At 38.6% G+C, this 17,614-nt stretch overlaps 1 long non-coding RNA gene across 3 annotated transcripts in view; it reads left to right on the forward strand.

The window, feature by feature from the left end:
* The window catches only part of LOC134417683 (uncharacterized), a 33,680-nt gene extending 24,555 nt beyond the window's left edge, over positions 1-9,125 (forward strand). For all 3 annotated transcript variants that reach the window (XR_010027612.1, XR_010027614.1, XR_010027613.1), the window contains one exon: positions 1,103-9,125. This is a non-coding gene — a long non-coding RNA (uncharacterized LOC134417683). The remainder of the gene's footprint in view (positions 1-1,102) is intronic.
* The last annotated feature ends 8,489 nt before the right edge of the window (positions 9,126-17,614 follow it).

The raw sequence follows: 17,614 nt of genomic DNA on the forward strand, positions 1-17,614 counted from the left end.
AGAGGTTGCTCCGAGGAGGAAAAGAACAATCTATTTCCTTTGCCTGTTGGATAGAACAAGAAGTAATAGGCTAAATTACAGCAGGGAAGATTTATTTTTAAAATTACAGAAAACTTTAATGGTGAGGATAGGGAATAGATTACTTGGCAAGCCTTTGGAGTTTCCATCTCAATTGGAGATCTGTAAGATCAGAGTCCTTGAAAAACTGCTTCCTGCAGGCAGGAGGATGTATTAGGTGTCATCTGGAGGTCCCTTCTAGTTCTTCTGTATGTTTTATTCTTGTAGTAAAACTGTAGTTTAAAGGATAGGATTCATGTACACTTCTTACACTATCTTCTTAATGTCTTCAAGCAGTGATAAAATCCTTCTGTAGAAAGGAGAGCAAACAATGCTGTTTCTCCAGTGATCTTGTAATGAAAAATGGAAATGTATCTTGGAACAAAGTACTTTTTTATATACCTTCTTTTAGATAATTGCACAGGAGTACTTGGAAAGGTGGCTGTAATAGGGAAAAAACAGATAATGTGACAAAATTAATTTGTTTAAAATTACTTTTTGGCACCTGTTACGGTTGTACTGAATGATATCACTGTAGATCACTCATGTGGGAACCTCAGAAATCAATTGAATGTCCTAATTGCATTCAGAATGCTAAGTATAATTTTAGATTTTTATTTTATCATTCCTTCTATTTTAAAGATTTCATTTAACTGGAAATATTAGAAGTAGCACTTCAGTTCTCTAAAATTGTACATCATGTGAAATCCATTAAAAATCTAAAAGGATAAAGTGTAGATTCTTCAGAGATAACTTTAAGAGTCCTTTTTACTGTATTAGTTGTATTTGCAGTTGAGTCTTCCAGAATAAAATGGTTGGGCCAGGGCAGCTGACTAACCACTTGTAAATCACAACTCTCAAACACATACTTGGGACACAAAGTTTAGAATTTATTTATTTGTTTTATTCTGGGCATTCTTTATTTTTCAGATTATAACTTGAATGCAGTTTCTTTACCTTGCCTGTAATATGACTGGGACATAGCACTTCTACTGCAGAACATCACAGAAATTTGACTTGACTATTCTGTTTCTTTCTCCTTCAGCTGCTTAGACCTCAGCAGATCTTGATCCTGAAGAAGGGCACCATCGACCATCAGGGCTGAGCAACAAACTGCACTTGGTGCCACTGGAACCATGCTCATCTGAATCCTGGGTCCTGGCTCATGGGAAACACTGCCTGTCCTTCCTTGGGTTCTTCAGGTGTGCACCCTGGGAGACCACTGTCCCTACGGGTTCCATATTCATGGAACTGAATTTGGCTGGCTGGACTCTTCACCTCACCCAGGCTTGTGTCAAACCTCATTCCTCCCTTCATCTTTCTCATTGGAGACAAGGGGAACAGATGCATACAATTGATATTTTTATTTGTCATTGAAATAGCTATGTTTGGGTCCAGTGATATGTGAATTTAGGTGACTTTGCAAGCTGCAACAGTAGAGACTGATGCACTGTAAATGTAATAGGTGCTTACTCAATGAATGGGGAAAAGAGACAAAATTTTGGAGGCTTCACTGGAGTGTAAATTCTAGACTTGGATACCTATGCTCCTGCATATATACATGCCCTATAGATTTCAGCACAGGGTAGAGGTTATCTGAAGTTAGCTTTAAATAATATTGGTCAGTTATTGGAATGGATCTGGCCTCAGTAACAGGCCACTCTGTCCATGGAACGTACTGGCAAGATGCTCTGCCTTCTCAAAATCTTGTAGCTTCTACTTTTTGCAGTCAGTTGCTTAAAGCAAGACCAATAGGACTGATATTTTTCAGACTGTGACTCACAGCAAAGTCCTGGAACATATTACAACACTGAGTTATAAGGCAAAAACTCATTGTTATCTGTAAAAAAAGGTAAACAGTGGTCCAGCCCACTGAAAACTGCACCATCCAGCAACCTGTTGATGTACCTAAATTTTCCAAGGCTGTAGCTCTTTAGAATGTGTTTATATGAAAAACACAGTAAAATGAAAATAACTTTGATAAACAATCAATCATTTTTTTAAACTGAGAAGCTTGAAAGGAAATAGTTGCAAGAAGCAAAAATCTTCACAGATTTTTGTTATATTTTTAAAATCAGGACCTCTATTCTGGCCATTCATGTTCTCTAATGAAGCTCAGGCACATGTTCAGAGTGGTTTTACAGGTACATTTCCTTACATTCAATAGACACAATAGATTTTAAACAGTTTCATAGCAACAGATGGTTCATTATGACCATTAACCTAGATAAGTGAGTATCAATTTGGCACAGCCTTCATGGTCCATAGTGGTCTGTGGGTAAAAAAATATTTCTCTTCATCTGAGTACCTTCCTGAGAGATACTTTTTCAGTTTTGGTTTTGGCTCCACTCTTTTTCCCCCTTTGTTTTTACAAAGCATGTTCATGTGAATTCTTGCATTCAGGAAAAAAAATTGTACCCAAGAGCTTTGTGGTAAGAACATTTACCACAAAAAATATTTGTTTCTCTGAAATGTAGTAGCCATAGTATATCCTATCAGGTAATCAGAAATTTTAAATTTTGAATATATACCTTGACAGCAGCTAAACAGACATTCCTAGATAGCTGAGATTTTTAAATGATTGTTGCTACACCCATTGGAATTTAGAAAGGCTGTTTCATTTGCTGATTTTATTATTAAATCGCTCTATGCTGCTGGGACATGTCATAGCTCTTCTGTGAGACAAAAAATACTATTAATGCCATGGTAGAGGAGGACCCCATGGCAATACCTAATGATGGAGCTAACACAAAGTTGGGAAGAGCAGAACCCAAGCATTCTGGGAAGTGCAGAACTGGGATATAAGGATCAGAGCTGGTTTGCTCTGTTCCCCAGAGCCACAAATATCTTGACACCAGACCAATTGTGTCAGCAGAGGCTGCTGATGGCGGCACGGTGCTGGCTGTTGGAGGAAGACAGCACATCTTGGAGGGAAGGACACCACCTCTCAAAGTGGCATAAGCCACTGCCCCCTGCTCTTAAAGAGCATGGTAATCTAGTGTGTATGAGTGTAATCTAGGGCTTATGATTTACTTACCCCACACATTTGCCATTGGTGATGTAGCCATGTAGGAAGACTTGCAGCACACATGTGGGCTTATTTCCATCCCTGAGATTCAGCTAGGGTTTACTATATAGTAACAGAAACTCGTGTTTTAAAAATAGTGCTTTAATATACTGTGGCACCCTACATAATATTTCAGACTGATTCTATGGTGATGCATATTTGTGTGAATCTTAATGAGATCCCTTCTCTGTTGTCTCTTCTTCAAGCTAACCAGGCCCAACTCACTCAGACAATCCTCATAAGAGGCTAGTATCACTCCTAGAATAGAATAATGCTCCATTTCTCTTGTCACCTTTGTAGCCCTCTGCTGGACCCTTTCTGGTAGTTGCTTGTCTTTCTCTTATCCTTGTCTTTCTTGATTTGACATCAAGTATCTTCTTTCACATGGATTTATCCGTTTGTTTGGGGATGCACATGTGTATGTGTGTTTGTGTATGTGTGTGTGTGTCCATGTGTGGCTGAGGTTAATCAATTTTTTCTTGTTTCTACTTGGTCACCATCCACACCTATTCGTACCACACACCAGGTTTGAATAGTGGCCGCCATGTAGCTGAAAATGAGTGGGGCTTTTAAGGAGCCTGCCTGTGCTAGACACTTTGTTGGCTACTGTGGGATAGTGAGGGATTGTCTTGGCCTCGCAAAAGGCATTTGTATTTGTTAGATGGAAAAAAGACAGTAAAGCTTTCTAAAAGTTAATGTGTTGGATTTATGCGACTATAGAGGATCATGAGAACACTTTGGTCATAAGCAGTAAGGAACTTTTAATGAGACTTTTTGAAGTTAGTTTGGACTACAATTTTAATATCCTTAGTGAAGTCATCATGTTTTTAAAATAATTTACAAAGTTTACTGTGACCTTAGCACATTACTAAAATAGAATTATGTAAAAATAAATGAATTTATGTTGGACTGATGAAATAAGATATTTTAGAAGAGCAGTAGAATACACAAGTATATAAGCAAAACAGTTTCAGTATGTTTAAGAAATAATTCTTCAGACTTTTCCCCAAGATGACACCTTTGCTTTCTGTGGATCACCTTCTCCTGTCAGTGTAAAGATGCTATGTCTTTAAACCATTATTGGTGTTGTGATTTAGGAATGGCATTTCCCAGTTTAGTGTTCTCATTGAAACACTCTAAACCATGTGCCACTCACTCATTCCCCTGTTCCCCTCTCCCTCCCCTGTGGTGGGATGGAGAGGAGAATTGGAAAAGCAAAAGGTAAACATCACAGACTGAGAAAAGAACAATTTACTGAAAGAAATTTAAATTTACTGGCAATGAAATTAAAAAAACACCCCTGCAATGAACTGTAACAATAGCAATATCACACATAAATGGTCACCATGCAGAGCCCCAACAACACCCAAGCACTCCCTCCAGCACACCAGGTGATCCAGAAGGGACCCCTTTCCTCTGGGAAATCATGTGAGGTGGTACAGAATAACCTGTGGGTCCTGCCCATGTCCCTCCTGGTTACTGCAACAACTAAACCTGTCCCTTGCCAGAACCAGGACAAATGGGAGTGAGAAACCTCTTGCAATGCCCTACTTCCAGTCTACTTCTGGAGTTAGTTTTAGTGAGCAGGGACAGGTGCAACTAGCAGATGTATCAAGTGTCCATTAAACTTCATACAATCTCAGCTGGATCTGGTGATCTAAAGTCTTTAACATCTCTATGACTTCCACTGTTCTAGATTTGTTTCAAATTGTCCAAGAGGTTGAAAAATTACCAGGGAAATTGGGGTAATAGTTGAGTGAATGGATAATGTGCCTGCATAAGCCTCATTTCCTTAGGACATTATACAACAAAATGAAAAATCTGCTGGATGGGGACATTTTCAATATTTAGCAGTATAGATGTTTTGTTTCAGCTGTTAATCTTACTGCTAGTTTGTGGAGAGAAGTTAAGTTTGCTTAACAGGAAATAGAGCTAATCAGTCTTCATCATGCTTGGCTTTTTCTTTGGAAAACAAATAAGAGTTAAACCGACAATATTCTATCTCGAGTTATCTGTAGTTAGCATTTCTGATCAGAACATCCAGTTCTTTCTTCTCTCTTTCCTTTTAAAATTATGTTTTTATTTCAACCACTTTCTACCAGCAGGCAAAGCTGCTGTTACACTGTACCCAGCTGTGAAATCAATATGATTTTCATTACAAAGATAACAGAAACTCTCTTAGAAAGACTGTGAATTGCCAAAGGTCAAATAACAGTCAGTGGCACAGTTTAGAATTTAGATGCACTAATTAAAAAATTCTGTGGTATAAATATATTAATGAAATGCACCCTGAGAAATGTTTGCATTTAAGATGGCAACAATTTTAAGATATTACATTGTTTCTTTAATTACTGTAGTTCATGTAAGTCACATCAAACTGTGATGGGTTCTTTCTCTGGTTGATGATAATTTCTTATAAAAATAAGTATTAGCTCTTGTTTCCTGTTTTAATTCACAAATATTTGAGCTTGATTAGACTAGAAAGTGTAACAGGCACAGAAGACAGAACATATCGAGTATGATTTTTGTCATATTGAACTCTAAAAATTACACATACTCCAAATGAATGGGTGCATCAGTTATTTCTGAGATATGTGACTTCATTAGGAGCAAGAGGAAGTGCACCATCAAACTGAAAGCAGTACTTGAGTCTTTCAGCCAAAGCAGCCAGTTCTATTAAATTAAAATCCAGATTTTAAAATAAATGTTATTACTCTTTCCAAGATCATCCTTGATCCCTTCTTTTAAACCTCAATTTTTTCAGCAGTTAAGTTGCATTTGCCTTATTACAAATGAAAATATCAAGAAATAAATTCTTTTACTACTTGTATTTGTTTGACATTCCTCTCTCACATCTCTCTATTTTTAGTTAAATTCTGTCTCTTCCATGCCATGTGCTAAAACAGTAAACTCAGATTGCCAGTTATTGTGGGTTTTAATAGAAAATTTCCTCACCTTAGGGCTGAGGATTTTTTGCGTTACTGTGCTCCCTCTGCTGGATAGTACCTGTTAATTTTTCGTTCCCTGAGCTGTACTAGTCTCCATGTTCTGTAAACAAGCAATCACGCTGCCTTAAAGAAAGAGGTATAAAAAGTGGGAGTGCGTCATGTTGATCTCCGATAACATGGAAGGTGACATCTGTAGGCTAGGAAAAATCCTATTGTCGGGCAGCTCAAAAAGCCTTCAGCAGACATTTGAGGAATAGTAATTTACTATCTCTTGAGCAAAACCAGATGGACACTAAATAACCTTCTTTCATTTGTATAACTTAGAGAGGGTGACGTTGCTTCTCATACTTTGGTAAGTACAACCGTATCCTCAAATGTCCCTGTAATGTTATTAGTGTCTGAGTCTAGTGGCATGGTTCTCATAACTTGCTTCATCCTTTGGCAAATCTTACAGAGTCACTGCTGGGCCAGTGTTTGCTCAGTGGAAAAAGCAAACGTGCTCTCATGCTCAGTGCCAGCCCCACAGCAAGGTGGTGAGAATACGATCCTTTCCTGTCCCCACTGCAGTGGGGCAAAAAGGAGGAAGAGCAATACTTCAGTTTTGTTTCTAGAGGTGATTTTGGTCTTTGAGGCCTTTGACTTCATGGGGTGCTTTGGGCTTGTTCTCATGCTCACCTTTCTCTGGCTGCTGTCACACAGTGAACCTGGCTTTGTCTGTCCTTCCTTCCTTCCTGCCTCCCTCCCTCCCTTCCCAGTGGGATGTGGCTTGGGTGGGCACTCCCAGCATAACTGATTGAATGTCACAGTCATCTCTCATTTGACCCTGGAACCTCCTGGCACTCCACCCCTCCAGGGCCCACCCCAGCTTCCCCACGGAGCACTGCCCAGATCAAACTGTGTTTCACAGCCTCCCAGCACTTAGCTCTGTGCTGGCTGACCCAGTTGGTTCTATGGAAAGGAAAAGGAAAGTCAACATCCACTTCAGTTGCAGGTGGATTTTCCCCATCTAAGCTACTTCTAACCAGATCTTGAGCCATGGTTTTGCAAGTAAGCCTGATACATTTGCAGTTTCCTTCAAATTTAATGTAATGTTATAAATGTATAATGTTATAAATGTTATAATTGTATAATGTTATAAATGCTACTGCGTATTAGTAACAACAACTGGGATTGTCTGTTTAGCTTGGCATGACTGCCCTTATAGATTGGTCCACATTTCTCCCATATGTTAAAATATATCAGGCTGGTAGCTTATTAATGAAAATAAATAAAAAATTGCCAATTGTTAGGGACAGCAATTTATTTTGTTTAATTTACCATTTATTTAATTTACCATTATTATATAATGGTAACTTAAATTAAGTATCATTATTTACTGTTAATATTTATTTAATTTAATGTTGTTATATAATGGTAACTATTTGACTCCTGGTTCAACTAGGAGATTTGTTTTGGGAAAAGGCATTATGGGCAAATTCTAGTTAAGAATTTTTTTTCTCAGTTCAGTTTTAAATTTCAATATCTGGACATATAAATTAATTTTCCAGGTCTTTAAATCTCCCAAACGGTCTTACAGTGAAGTAATGAACCTAATTATTTTCTCTGATTCTCACTAATAAATTAAACCAACTTCCATCTACATGTACGCTTTCTTTTACAAAAGAAGGTGCTTTTAAAAACCATTTTTAAAAGAAAAAACTGGTTAGAAGAATAAGTTTCCAATCCCTAAAACCTTCAGTTCTTCCTGTTTAGAAGAAAAGAGTTGCTTGGTACATTCTTCTTTTCCTAAATAATAAAAGCTTTTGCTGTCGAATAGATGTTTTTCCTTAATTTTGCAAGGCCTAAATAAAGTCAGCATTAGTATTTGCACAACAATTTGTCCTAGGGTCAATTGATGACAGTTTTGCTGGTGGTGGGGCTGGGCTGAGGAGGCTGGAAAGGACTTCTGCAAAAGGAACCCTTAATGCTGAGGCTTCCAGGATGAGGCTGGAAATCTTTTGCCTCAGATGTCCATTGAGTTATAGCAACTAAAACACTTGACAGTGCTTGTCTCAGCAAGAGCATACACCATATGCTCTGGGACTATTCCCAAACAGAATTCCTATCCTCCTAGTGCCACAGCAAGCTCATTAATACCCCAGTTACCCATTCAGTGGGACTAATCCTGCAGGCCCAGAAGTCAGTGAGGAGATTCAAGTTATCTTTAGGATGCTTGAATAAAACCTTAGACTGCATTTGCATGATTTAAGTCACACCACAGGAATTATTTTCCAAAGTTTTAAATGCTTGCTAATTTGCCAGTTTCTTTATTCCAAGCTACTTGTTTTCCTCCATCTTATGAGGAGCAGTGATATGAACTGGAAAAGGGAATACATTTGTGTATTTGTACATTTTTGCTATTTTCCTAAGTTTTTTCCAAAGAACCACTAGAATAAGCTTGCAATGGAATTGTAACTCAAATGCAAATATATATGTTAAACAAGTTTTTTTCTCCAAATATGTGACCAGTTCATGGGAAGATCTGTGGAAATTTCATAGTTGATGTGCATAAAGAAAATGCCAGTTTAAGCTGCTGTAGTTCTCAGTCAATTCCAGTCATTCTTTATTGCTCTATGGCCACACAATAAATTTAATTGAAAATTAATCTTATTATATGTAAGAGAAGAAGAACTGGTATTTGCCAAAAAGAACCCCCCTTCAGGTCCCAATGTTTTTCCAGACTATGTTTCTTCATATGTTGGAAAATTTTCTTTTCACTCCTATGCATTTTAACAGCAGTTTTGAGGATTTTTTTGTTGGAAAAAAAGATAATTAGGTATGCGGGAAGTGAGAAGGAATGAACCTACAAGCTATACAGACAAAAGATACTATTTCATGTAAGTATATTTATGGTAGTGGGAGGGAAACTTAGATCAAACTTAGATCAAGAAGAAAAGACTGGAGAGGATCTACTCCAGATTCCACCGATGTGATAACAACTGCTATTACTGTACCCAGCTTTTTGAATTGAATATTGATAGAAATAAGTGAATAAAAGTCTGAGTAAACTGAAATGTGTGTTCTGTCTTTGTAAAGTGCACTTTTTTTCAGCATCTGGAGTACCAGAATCAACACCCTTTTATCCAATTAATAGTACTAAATAAGGACATCAGCTGACAGGAAATAAGAAAGTTCCTATGGCAACTAAAAATAAGCACAGGAGGAAAAATGCATCAAATGCTGTCAGCAGACAGCACAAAAAGTGGCTGCGTGTTGATAATACGATACAAGCAGAATTAAACCCTACTTGTAAACATGCACATTTTAATCGCTTTTAGTGGTACATTTGTTTTCTTTTGTTTTGTGTTTTCCCCCCCAAATCAGACTGTGATACCTTGGTTACAGAGTCTATTTGCCAATATCTCAGATTGGTTGCTGGCATAGGATCCTGGTTTTAAAGCCTATGAAAAACAGGGACAGAGCCCTGCATCTTCAGGGGAGCAGCTGTATCCCCTCAGTTTTGGACACTGATCTAAGAAAGCCTTTTGGTGCTTTAAGTCACATGCACCTCTGGCAGTCTCTTTCCACATTACTCTTTGGTTCCTGCACACAAAATGTTTGAGAAAAATTTTGGGTAGAAGCAGAATGTCTGGTACAGCTGTGCCTTGTGGAAGGAATAGAATTGTATACCTCATGTAGATACTACTCACATTCATTTCAAGTTGCACTGAGCCTGAAAAGCTGTAGATGATGAAGTCCCTGGTGGAGGGGAAACCTGGGTATGCAGCTGCACAGCTGAGGCCACGTGCAAGCTGCTCCTTTCATCTCAGTGGGAGAATTAGTTTTAAGGACAGTTTAACTCTTGAAATTCCTGACTTATCTGTTTTTCCTTCCTATCTAATCTTCCTACCTTCACCTCTCTCATAAAAAACAAACCCAAACCCCTCCCACCCCTACCAGACGTGTGCATGGCAGAGAATTCTGCATTGCTTCCTTTTGCTCCCTGAAGTTGCTGCCCTTGCAGACACTTCCAGGCTCCCCCTTCTGATGCACAGATGTGCTTTTCATAGTAGAAGTCTTCTGCTGAGCAGCACAGGACCCTGCCAGAGTGCTTCTGTTCACCACAGCTTGTGGGGTTGACAAACCCACTATCAGTTTCTTGGCTAGCTCAGGAAACTTGGTTTCTGAGACAGAATATTCAGCCTTGCAGGTAGCAATGGGATTGTATTTCTCCCCAATTATTTCTATCCTGTTAAGTGATAAAAATGTGAGAGGATGCCAAAGCAAGGCCAAAAGTAAAAACTGGAAGAAATATGGTGAGACTGTGTTAGTGCCAATGAAGATCCCTATATTTACTCACAACTTCTGTAATTTCTGGTTTTTTATATGTCCATTCTGGTTGCTACCCAAATTTCAAATTCAGTACTCAAATTGTAAAAGGAATTCCATTTTTCCAAAGACAACTTCATTTTCAGTTTTAATGTTATACAACTCAGAGGACCTTCTGGGGTGGGAAGCCCACTCCTCATATATGGTGAGCAGCTATGTCATATAATTGCTTCCATAAAACCATTTTGGGTGTGTTGCTGTATATATATTTATATATGCTTCCCAATCCTGTTCTGTGCTTATATGATAGTGTATGTGAGATGTAACCCATCATTATGTGACTCAGGCTGCAAGTCGACACATGTAACCACAGGCATGTGGAGTATGAATAGATACCAGGCACTGATACTATTATAGCTTACTCTGCACTTTGGGTATGTACAGGCTGCTGCGAACAATACCAGCCCTCTGTGGACTACACTTGCACTGCCTGCATGTCACTGCATGCACAACTCCAGAGAAATTTAGGAACAGATCATTAGGTAGTCCACAAACAAAACATCAGAAACTATGTGATAGAATCACTCAAAGGGAATCACTTTCTCAAACTGGCTGACAAGAACAAGCATAAACATGTTGTGCTTTGCTCTGGCACAATTAGCACAGCAAAGAAATTAGCTGTCTTCTGATTGAGTAAAGATGGATACTACACATAAATACTCCAGCAAACAAAATGCTTCTGAAATTATCTGAACCACGATGTCACTGCAAAGGGAAATTACACATTATATTGTAACAGAAATTCAGGGGATGGCAGCTGGGTGTTGGCAATTACCTCTAGATTGATAACAGACTCATTGTTATTCGTGTCGTGGCTACTGGGGCAGAGCAGCCTGTGTCCGTGGGAGCTGCACGCCTTGTGATAGGAAACATTTGGTCTCTGAGCCACCCGTTCCTGGTAGCAGTGTCAGGCAGGTACAGCCTAAAGCAGGAGTACAACCTGTTCTGTCCTTCCCTCCTGTTTGTGAGCCCACTGTGCTCTTCAACAGCTAGAGGAACTTATTGACCACTTGCCTGGTGCTGCTACGGAGCTGGGTAATTGCAGCGATTACAGTGATCAGATTACAATGTAGTTTTTCCTACTGTGCTTGTGAAATGCTGCAGCTCATCCCACCTTTTATTCATGGCAGATGGCAGATCTGCTGAGTGTATGAATGGGTGCTGCAGGACTAATCCTCTTTCCCCCACCCTGCCACAGCTAGGTTATATTCTTCACCTTGTGTGAACTAGCAGGGCAGTAAAACAGACAGCATGTCTACTTTGTTCAAGTCAGACTTGACATTCAGTTTATCCTCTCACGTTCAACAGCTCTCTGCTGAGTTGAAATAACAGCAACCAACAACAAGCAAAAAGAGCATCAGCAACCTCATAATTTTTGTTCTTTAGGTGAACAGATACTCTTGATTGGCTGAATCTAAAGACAAGTATTAAGAGATAAGTAGAAGAAACAAAATGTGTAGTCTGAATATTTGCATCAAACAAGTTTTAAAGAATACATTGGGACATTGGAATTGCAAAGTTAAGTTGGGTTTTCTTGTGGTTTTGGGGTTTTTAAAATACATTTTTGAGGTAGAAAATGCCACTGTATCTCTTACAAAATTTGTTTAGTTGTAACACAGAATGAACCAAGGTGTTGTACTTATACCTGTAAGACCTATACTAAAGGCTGCTTCTAGAGGCTCGGAACGTGATTGTTGAAATGCTGACGGCTCAAAATGTGAAAATGTATGGAGGTTTAGGTCTTAAAAGTATCTACAAAGCACAAACACCAATTTTCATATCAAAAATGTGCTTCAAACAATTGAAGTGCTAAAAGAATTTCAGAAGTCTTATTTGTGGAAGGGCTAAATGAAATGTCTTTCCTCTCTGCTGTGACATTTGTCATCTTTTGTTCTAGTGAAGTCCACCTCCACCCGACCTGGTGAACGTCTTCATAACATAAGTATTTGGCTTATTTATGCTCATGGAAAAAATTTCTCTTCTAGCAACAGCAACAACTCTTTTGACAAGTGCAGTCAGATTAGTCTGTCCAGCAGTGGCCACTGTGTAGGCCCAGAAGATGAGAGGGAGCCTGCATTGATTATCAGTATTTCAGCAAAGTCCATTGTTGAAAATGTGTCTGGTGTCGAAGAGGGAAAGCAGAGGCACTCACAGAGGGTCTGAAGTTCAGGTAACTCCTACTGACCAAGAATGTGAGCAAACTCCTAAAAGAAAAACACTTTCCAGCTGGAAAGAAGTGAAGATGGGGGGAAAAGGGAGAAAACGGGAATGCCTTTGCAATATTAATGTGTAGTGTAATGGATTTTTCTTTATAATTACTCATGTTTTGAGAATTTCATACTAACAAATCTCATTTAGTGGATCGCTTGCAGATTATGAATGGCAATTCTCTTTGTTTCATTGATGAAAATGTCAACAAATTTTTATATAACAAAGTTATGCTAGTTATTTGTGGACATTATACTTGAAATAAAACATTTTATAGTGCCTTTGTGAGCACTTGGAACAAATCTTCTGATATAAAATTGGACAGTGTGCATACAAGAAGTCAGTTTGTGTTGTTATGGGAGATTGCTGAGAAACTGAAGGAAATTCTGAACTTGGCAGATCAAATGTTCTCTTTGTGTATTCATCCTATTCCGTTGGAATTAACTTTTCTTATTAAAAACAAATGTAAAATTTTGCATGGAACTGTTTTTCAGCTAATTTAGAGAAGGATCTGTCATGTGCTTATTCCTAAGAATGGCAAAACACTTTTGGCTAATACTGAAATGAAGTCAAAGTTGTTTAGTACCTCATAGGACTGAGCTAAGAGTAATCAGGGGTGATTCCACATTCCTGGGACCTCAGGCAATGAAGTAATGTCATCTACTTAGTACAGATATAGCTGTCCCACAGGAAACTTATTGTATATGTCTAACCTCAGAATAATTAGAAATATTTTGTTTTATTAGTAAATTAAAACCAGGAATTCATTGCATTTTCAAAACTGAGAGTACTTTTCTTTTTGAGTACATAATTTTTTTTCCTTACTCAGCATGTTTCTGTTTCTTCAGCAAGTGTAATTTGGAAGAGGAAAAATACATGACTGATGCATTAAAATCAATCATGCTAGAGAATGCAATATTCAAGAAGTTCTCCAGTTACTCTGGGAAAAAATCTAAGTGATGACAGAATGTAGTGCAATGATTAGTACTCATTTGCCATACTGAAGGCAGAAATATTTGATAATTTAATTTTACTCATGATTATAAATGCTTCTTGAATTCACTGGAATGTCCAGCTATATCACAGCTTTTGAGATAACCAGGTTATCTTGCACATGCAGCTTAAGACACATGTGGCAGAAGGGCAAGTGACATGCATAAGTCACTGTCCTGAGCACAGTGCAGCATGTATCATTTGCATCTCACAAAACATGTTTATCATTTTATGCTAATATATGGTAAGGAAACTTTTCAAAGAATTATAGCAGGAGTGTTTGAAATCTTCTTATTGTAAATCACTGGATTAATTTATTAAGCGTGGGCTCCAAATCCCTGTTCCAAGTTCAGGCCCTACAAGGGAAGGCATGCGTGGGTGACAAGTGCCTGGGAATCTCTTGATGACAAAGGACACAGGACAGAGGTGAAGCCGCCAGAAACCTCCATTTTGCTAAAGGCTGTGATGGTAAGAAGGATGAAAACCTTCGGGGCTTGTGTCCATAATCATCTACTGGTGGTTTGAGCTGAGGAATGGGAGCTCCAAGGATGCCAGCTTCCCCAATGAGAGGCATGAACTGGGAGACAGGAGCTAGGAAACCCTTAGCCCCTGTTAGCAGTCTGGTCCCCCAGATGGCACAGGGTCCTTGGACTGCCCCTGCACTGCTAAACACAGTGAGACCACAGAAGATGCTTGACCTATTGACCACTGGGCATAGGCTGCCCATGTCCACCCTACACTTGGCTCTACATCTCTTCCAGCTGCCCTGTGGCTTTCCCACGACCCCAGCTCACTGCTGCTGTCTGAAGTGACGCTGTTGCCTTGCTGTGAAGCTGAACTTTGGCTTCCCAAGGGCCATGGCATGGTACAGGGAGGCTGTCTGTCCAATAGTGGAGTCTTCTGGGACAGGAGTGGAGACCGTGTCCAGTGGAGGTAGTGCTGGGGGATGCTGGAAGCATTAAAATGTATGGGTGACCTCCAGCCTGGAACCTATTTACCAGGTAAGAGACTCTTAACCAAAGTCTTAGGTTTAGCCTGACTTATTTTTCAGCTGTCACCTTGTGTTCATGGAAAACCTGCTGCTTAAGAGGACTGCTTTGTGAAGCTGCATCAAGGACAGATTTTTACTGTTTGCCATTGGATTGTATTTCAGTACTAAATCACATCAACTCCAGAAACATCTCAGGAAAAATGGAAAAAATTGCTGCCATCATCCCAAATTTTGTTTGCATTTCTTTACATTAAAGCTCTGATTCTGCAAGAATTTTGAAGCTGATCTTGTTCTTTTGTGTTCTAGGTTTCAGGAACATATTGTTAGGTACTAAATCATATCTTGGTTTTGCATGTACTATGTTTATGTATTGTAAAATCATCTAGTCTAAATGGCGTTCCTAGGGAAGCATATCAGCACTTCAAAAAATAAGATTATAATTTTCACTGCATTTTGTTGCTATTTGCATGTGTTAACATTATGTATTTAAAAAAGTGTTTAAAGGATACAAAGTTTAGAAAATCAAGCAGTAAAACATAATTCTGTTTCTTTCTGGCAGTAATCTGTGCAATTTTAACTAGCTTCCTTTGGATTTATGCACTGTGATTAGTCTTTAATTAAAAGAACACACATTTTTTTGTTCTTGTCAATGAACCTCTTCTAATGGAACTCTTTCAAGTCAGACCCCTGGCATGGAAGCATGTTTCATATAGATGGTCCATTAATGAACTCAGTATTTGATTTTACCCTTGTCTTCAAGGAGCATCCAATGCTGATTCATTTCACATTGCGCAAGACTGATGTAATGCAGAATTATTTGTTTCCTTACAACCGTTTCTTTCATGTTCATCATTAGTGTACTCAGCTGTTTCACAAGCAGTAATGAACTTCCTGCCATACTTGTTTGCTGCAATGAAGAGTATTATTAGTCCCATTTTTCAGATAATAAGCTGAAGCAGACAAATATGAATAATAACTTTAATTACAAATTTTGGACACTGAGTTAAAAAACAATAGACAAGTATTCTTCAGATTTTATTAGTTCACAGTACAGCCCTCCCTGGTGTCAGGTGTGGGTGTGAGAACCCCACACTTCTGCAAGACCACCACAGTCTTTTTCTCAAGCTGATGCCTGGCTGAGGAAGGATGCTTTGGGGAATGGCTTTGTGAGGTTAGCTGGCTATAAGGCCTGGAAAGGAGATCCATGCCTTTCCTTTACCAACCATAGATAAAGGAGTGATCCCATTGATGCAACCACCTTGTGTAACATCCACCTTAGTTTGGTTGTGTCTTCTAGCACAGCACAGCTGGGAAAGGCAATTGTGGAGGCAGTCTGGGCTTAGCCTCCTTTATCCTGGGGTCAGAAAGAAAATAGGCTTAGCATGGACAGAATCCTTGGAAATGCTATTTATCAACTGCTACTGAGCATATGCTATCAGATATTTTCTCATTTATTTATAACTTGTCTATATTTGCACATTATACATAGATGTGTACCATACACATAGATATACAACAAAAGACTTGCACATCACACAAAGACTATTCAATGCTTAATTCATTTCCTTGCCTCAAGACATCATACTGCCAGAAATTATTTACAAAACTGTTGAAGTAATCACTGGTAAATAGCATGATTGGCAAATAATATATTTTCTGTTGATTTTATTATTGAAAACAACTGGACAATTGATGCTAACACTCTTTTGGAAATCAGACTTGGAACATTTCAGCCCCAACAGTTAAATTCTGGAAGAGTTTTTAACAACTGAAATGAAGGGTTTCTACTGGGAAGAGTTTGACAGCATTAACTCCAAAGAGTCTTCACCATTCAGTCTGTGATTGCTTCTCCCAAATTGTGAGTTGAAAATCATCTCCACCCCTAATTCTTGCCAGAGTTACAGTCCCTAGTAAGCAGTGAATGCAGGAGTTTTGATTTTTTTAATTGGATCATGGGGGTAGAGAGATTGAGTAGCTCTAGTATATAGTGTTTGTATGAAGACCCCACTGCAAAAAGCATTTATGGAAGTATTTGATGACAAATTAAGAAGTAGAAATTATTTGTGTGTATAAAGTACACAATGCCTGTAATAAAATTTTTTAGTTTATTAATCTTTCTGGAATGAGTAGGAATAGTGTTATCTGTTATTTGCATAGCTGATAACTTCCAGCTGTAGAATCAGTGTGTTTATAGTTTTGGTTTGATTTGGTTTTAGTCATATGAATTTAATGTGAGAAAGACACAGACTTATGTTAACCTGAGTCCTGTCACAAATAAAAAACCCAGTGTGTACTTGTCAGGGCAAATAAGTTATAAAGACTGTATAAAAAGGAGTATGTATCATTGTGTTACAAATGGTTTTGGGGGTTTTTTTAGTTTGTGCTCATAGAAATACCAGGTGCAACAATGCCATTACTTTTTTAATAAGGTTATCATTCTGGTAGTCTGGGCTTAAAAAGAAAACCAAAGGGCCTCACCTTTGAGGTGTTTCTTTAGCTTCAGTTAAGGGCAATACTTTGTAGAATCCATGCAGGAACTATTTTAACAGCCTGGGGTTAAAATGGGCTTATTTTTTCCATCTTTGAGAATTGTCAGTCATTTTCTATCTGTTTATTTCACAGTCACATTCCAGTTACAACAGGTCCATAAAAACTGGAAAATGCAGCATGGAAGACATTATTGAGGTATTTATTAGAATATTTGGTGTGTCTATTTGGAAGGGGGCGAGGAAGAGCATCATCAAGGAAGTGTTTTCCTTACACTTGCAGGACATGAGCCAGTGAACTTCTTGTGACTGGAAAGCTTATACCAGCACATTGCAGAGAACAGATTTTCACTATGAGCACAGTCATCCCCCAACTGCAGATGTCAGGGGACAATAGAAAAGCCAGACTTTTGTGATTGATTATGCAAAATTGATTGGACATATCATAAGAGTCAACATCCTGAGTCATGTTTTACCAGTGTGGTGGTAAAATTAT

This window comes from Melospiza melodia, chromosome 4, assembly GCF_035770615.1.
Source record: "Melospiza melodia melodia isolate bMelMel2 chromosome 4, bMelMel2.pri, whole genome shotgun sequence".
Taxonomy (NCBI): Eukaryota; Metazoa; Chordata; class Aves; order Passeriformes; family Passerellidae; genus Melospiza; species Melospiza melodia.